A 5,972-nucleotide genomic window follows, 5' to 3' on the forward strand; every position below is an offset into this window, starting at 1 on the left:
ACTTATTATTTAGTAAATAATGTTGGGGCAATTGGATATATATTATATATATATATTATACATGATATTTTTGGATTTATTTTGAAGTGTTTTATATTTCTGTTGATTTTTAAAAAAACTTTATCAAATTTTATTTAAATCGGTGAATAAAAATATATTACAGATATAGTTAAAAATATATATATATACAAATAATACAAAAATAATTCCAAAATATTTCAGACTTTAGAAGAAAATATTTATGTTATTAGGATAGGAATTTATTTTTAAAACCAGTTATGAAATTCACAAGATATAACAGAAAATAAGGCAATATTTCACTGTTAAATTTCAAACATTATATGAAAAAGAGGGAAAGAAAAAACAAGTCATGAAGTGGAAACCATATCAACTGTGCACATTCTAAAGAATGGGTTAGTATTCAGAATACGGAAACATCCAACCCAGCAATAAAGAAAAAACAAAAATCCAGTAGGTTGTAAATGGACCACAGGCTTGAATAGGTAGGCCACAGAAGGGGTGAGAGGTATAGGCCATAACCAAAGAAAAGGTGTTAGGTAAAAAAAAAAAAAAAAGAATCCTTGCTCTTGAAGCAAGAGATAATTTCAAGTATAGAGGACAAACGAAAAAATTATTATTGCCGTTTGGAAAACAATGATCCCACCTCTAGTAAATCTAGAAATTCTTACACTCAGCACTTCCATTCTAGATCATACTCTAGAAAAATCCAACATATGTGTTTTAAGAAGACATTCACAGTGATGTATATTGTCATACAGAAAATGTAGAAACAGATTTAAGTAAATTGTGTAATTTTATTATTAATAAGTACTGCATGAAATAAATGAATTTACATAGACTATATTAAAAGCCACAATGTGATGGTAAGAGGCTACTAGAAGATATGTAGCATATCACAAAATATAGGTAAAATATTATTTTTAACATATAAATATGTGTTTATGTGTACTTATAAGTACAACTGAATGGGACTATATTACCATACCAGTAGAGAAGTTATCTCTGGAGTATGAGAGAAAAAATAAGGTATTGTTAGGAGACAAAGATATTTTAACTATATCTGTAATATATTTTTATTCACCAATTTAAATAAAATTTGATAAAAAGTTTTTAAAAATCAATAGAAATATAAAACACTTCAAAATAAATCTAAAAAATAATATATACACAAAGTCTGACATTAGTGATAACCATTTTGCAACAAATATGACCTAATGTTCTCATTGCTGAATATTCTTTTTTTTTTTTGAGAGGTTTTTGCTATAGGGCGTGTGTGCTCGCCAGAAAGACAGAGAGAGACAGGGAGACAGCGAGAAATCACCCCACAGGGGGGATGGCCACGCCTCAATCCCTCTCCTCCATTCTCCTCTCGGAATCTTGGGCATGCATGCACACGCGCCCAGCATGAGTTTAAGCCACTGGGTCCAGGACTCGAACTGCAGTCGACTATGTGGGAGTCCAGCGACATAGCCATTACGCTAACTGTCCCTCTCATTGCTGAATATTCTGATAGATGTTAAGTTTTTGCTGTTTCTTGAGTTTCTAATTTTTAGCATTACCATAATAAAACTCTTTGCTTTAGCATAAATACTTCCCAAGTTGGTGATAACTTTGTGTGGTCATTTAACTGGGTGGCCTGCATACCATTTCCATATATCTACCTCCATTCCCTTCTTTTTTCTTTCAGGAAGAAAATGTACATGCATTCAGTATGTTCTCATTTTTATTCTCTTCTGTTTCCTTAGATATCTTGTTTCATCAATTCTATCAGTGGTGGTATTTTTTTCTCTACAGTGTCTACATCAACACCAACTCTTTCCCATTAACCAACAAAATATTATAGTCTCTTTAGTCATTAAAATATTTTCCTAGATCTTATATTCCCTTATAGCAAGCACACCATCTTTTAAAACTTTATTTTTCATAATTATTTTTGTTTTATTTATAATAGTTAAGACTTATGGGGTAGAGTGCGAGTTTTGAAAATGTATACACATTGTGTAATGATCAAATCAGGGCAATAAACACGCCCACCATCTTGAACATTAATTATTACTTTGTGTCCTGCATCTTCTGTTTTGACATGTACACTGAATCATCACCACCTGTCAGTACTCTACTGTGCTATGGTGCTCTAGAACTCATTCCTCATATCTACCTACACTCTTGTATCTGTTTACCAAGTTTTCCCTGTCCCCATCCCTCTTCCTTTTCCAGCTTCTTGTATCCACTATTACACTCTCTATTTCTATGCAATTACATCTTTTATCTTCTACTAAGGAGTGAAAACATACAGTATTTGTCTTTCAGTTTCTGTTTTATTTCACTAAGTATTATTTCCTCCAGATTTTTCCATGTTGCCTGAGATGACTGGATTTCATCCTTTTCTTCTTTCCAGTTATCTTAATAGAGACATCTGCTTACCAAACCTTAAATATTTATTATATTGGAATGTGATTGCCTACCTCTTTTTAGAAAAAAAAAAAGTTATTTTCAAGTCAGCAGGTGGAGTGGTGGCTAAGGGCACTGGAATCTCACTTGACTGACCATGGTTCAAGTCCTGAACCTGGTGACGATCTCATCAAACAATGACTTCCTTTCCTCAGCCATCTAACTCTTCAGGGTCATGAACATGTGCGCGTGTGCGCGCGCACACACACACACACACACACACACACACACAGTTTTGAACAGACCTGAGCATCTGAGCATGTGGTCAGCCATGTGGCTTCCACCACTGCAGTTTAGTTTACTACCAACTGCAACAAGAGTCTGGGCCTATACACCTTTTTAAAATTTGCCTGCAGGCATATGTGCTCACCATAGAAAGAAAGAGACAGAGATACAGTTTCCTAACCAAAGGGCATAAGAGGCAGAAGGAACTATTCTGGATAAAGACCTAGAATCTAGTTTTCTCCTCAGGAAGCAGACTGGGTGTTAGCAAACAAACTCTGTCTCCATTCTCCTTCCCATCAGAATTTTGGGCATTCATGCACACATGGTTAGCATATTTGTTAAGCTTTTGGAGCCAGGGTTCAAAACACAGCCAGCCAGGTGGGATTTGGCCCCAATGCACTGTGCTTAATCATTGGTACTATGGAGCCAACCCCTAAATATATCTTTTTAAAACCATTCACTGTTTATTGTTCACCTAATAAATGAAGTCCTAATTCCTTACCATGGAGAAAATCTCAGGGTCAGAGTTCAGATAACAGAGGGCAGCATCAATCAAAAGACATTTATGGGGCACGGAAATGGATTATTATCTGTTTATGATAATGTGTTTTATATCCTCAGCTGGACTTGTGTGAAGTGTATTCATGTTGGGTAAATTCAACTTACAAGCAAAGTGATGTATAGTCATTAAATGTATTTTTTTAAAAGATGTACCATGGGGCTGACAAGTGGCATGTTAGTTAAAGGCAGGCACTGGACTCCCACATGGCCGACTGTGGTTTGAGTCTCAGACCTGGTGGCATGCTCTCTAACTTTCTTTATCTCTCTCTCTGTCACTTTCTGGTCAAATTAAAATAAAGTTAAATTAAAATATTCTTTTAAAAAACACAAAAGTGTATTATGAATCTTTGTCACCAGTACATGATAAGAGCAAGAATAAATCTGTATGGAAAAGAAGTTTCCATTCATAGTGCGGAGGATTTTTAACTAATGCAAGATATTCCTTAGGTTTTGTTTTGTTTTGTTTTGTTTTGAGAGGTTTTCGCTCTAGGGCACGTGTGCTCACAAGCCAGCCAGAGAGAGACATAGAGACAGAAAGTGAGAAATCACCCCCCAGGGGGGATGGTCACACTACAATCCCTTCTCCTCCATTCTCCTCTCAGGATCTTGGGCACACACGCACACACGCCCAGCATGAGTTTTAAGCCACCGGGTCCGGGAGGCGAACCGCGGTCGACTACGTGGGAGTCCAGCGACATAGCCATTATGCTAACTGCTGATTCCCAAGATATTCCTTAGGTATTAAGAAACAAATGCAATATATTCACTTGGAAATAGTCTATATTCATTAGGTCCTAAGAAACTCACACTGTGTGTGTGTGTGTGTTTGTGTGTGTGTGTGTGCATGTGTGTGCACATGCCTGAAGTCCTGAGAGAAGGAGGGAAGAGAAGGAGTTACAAAGTAGCCATCCTCCTGGGGGGTGAGTTCTGTCTCTCTGTCTCTCTGGTGAGTGCATGTATCCTAAAGCAGGAATCTCTCTCACACACAAAAAAAGAAGAATAAATATTGTTGTTGTGGGTAAAACTAACCCTATATGGTAATGGTTATATGCAACCATTATCACATGAGTGTGATAGTGCTAAGGAAGGTTTTTCAGGGACAGGAGAGGCCAGATAATTCCCTTTGGTGTCAGAGTAGCCAAAGACAAATAAATACTCTGAGTGTGTTGAGATTTCCCTGACAGTTCAGCTCATCAGTGCTTTGACAATGACAAAATATAATTTTAAAGTGACCATAGCATGCTGCATTCTAAATGTGAAAATGGTTTTATAGCTCATCTCTAAGACAATAAATTTGGTGAATGTACAGTGTGCATACACACACACACACACACACACACACACACACACCAACCTCAGGAGGTTGAAAGATCTCAAGAATGAGATAATTAAGTCAGAAACTCTTCTTAACCTTGTTTTCATGGATAATAGCCCAAGGAAAAGCATGATGCAAGGGAGAGAGTCCTCTCTCTCTCTCTTTCTCTCTCTCTCATCTATCTGATCTTGAGAACTTTGGTTCTGGAGTAAGAATAATATTTGAATACTAGTATTTCCACTACCTCTTGGTGTGACTACAGATAATTAGATTATCCATTTTTTTTCTTATGTGTTAAAATAAGACCAAAATAATTCTACTTACCTTGTGAAGGTTTTAGGATATAATTCATGTAGTGTAGTTGTGGCTATTTATCCCTTGCTATTGCTATCATAAAGACACTCTTTAGAATATCTTCAGGCACTATCTGCAGAGTCACCTGAGATACTGTGAGACGGGTCCTGGCCCCGAGGTCTTTTATTCCACAAAGGGGAAGTTTACATCCAACAGGCCTAGCATCTTCTAACATACATTGTACAGTGTGCATACACACACACACACACACACACACACACACACACACACACCAACCTCAGGAGGTTGAAAGATCTCAAGAATGAGATAATTAAGTCAGAAACTCTTCTTAACCTTGTTTTCATGGATAATAGCCCAAGGAAAAGCATGATGCAAGGGAGAGAGTCCTCTCTCTCTCTCTTTCTCTCTCTCTCATCTATCTGATCTTGAGAACTTTGGTTCTGGAGTAAGAATAATATTTGAATACTAGTATTTCCACTACCTCTTGGTGTGACTACAGATAATTAGATTATCCATTTTTTTTCTTATGTGTTAAAATAAGACCAAAATAATTCTACTTACCTTGTGAAGGTTTTAGGATATAATTCATGTAGTGTAGTTGTGGCTATTTATCCCTTGCTATTGCTATCATAAAGACACTCTTTAGAATATCTTCAGGCACTATCTGCAGAGTCACCTGAGATACTGTGAGACGGGTCCTGGCCCCGAGGTCTTTTATTCCACAAAGGGGAAGTTTACATCCAACAGGCCTAGCATCTTCTAACATACATTTTTGGAAGTAGACATACTAGAAAGTAGGTTCCTGGTGTTCTTGTTGAGATAGAGTAAGAGAGTTTGAAGAGAGGAATCCCAGTTTCTTAACCAAGGAGTGTGGGCAGCTATTTCAATGAATATGAGGAGTCTAGTTTTCTCAAGGAAGCAGAGTGGGTGTTAGGAAACCAGAAATTGGAAATTTATCATCAGGTTATAAGGTCTTCATTCAAACCAAAGTCAAGAGTAATTATTTCATTACACGCTCCTCCAACTGTGCCCTAAGGGGACAGAGTGGCTCTCAAGAGTAATCTTTCTGAGAAGGAAGAATAGG

The sequence above is a fragment of the Tupaia chinensis genome, unplaced genomic scaffold (genome assembly GCF_000334495.1).
Source record: "Tupaia chinensis unplaced genomic scaffold, TupChi_1.0 Scaffold144899_1, whole genome shotgun sequence".
NCBI classification, from domain to species: domain Eukaryota; kingdom Metazoa; phylum Chordata; class Mammalia; order Scandentia; family Tupaiidae; genus Tupaia; species Tupaia belangeri.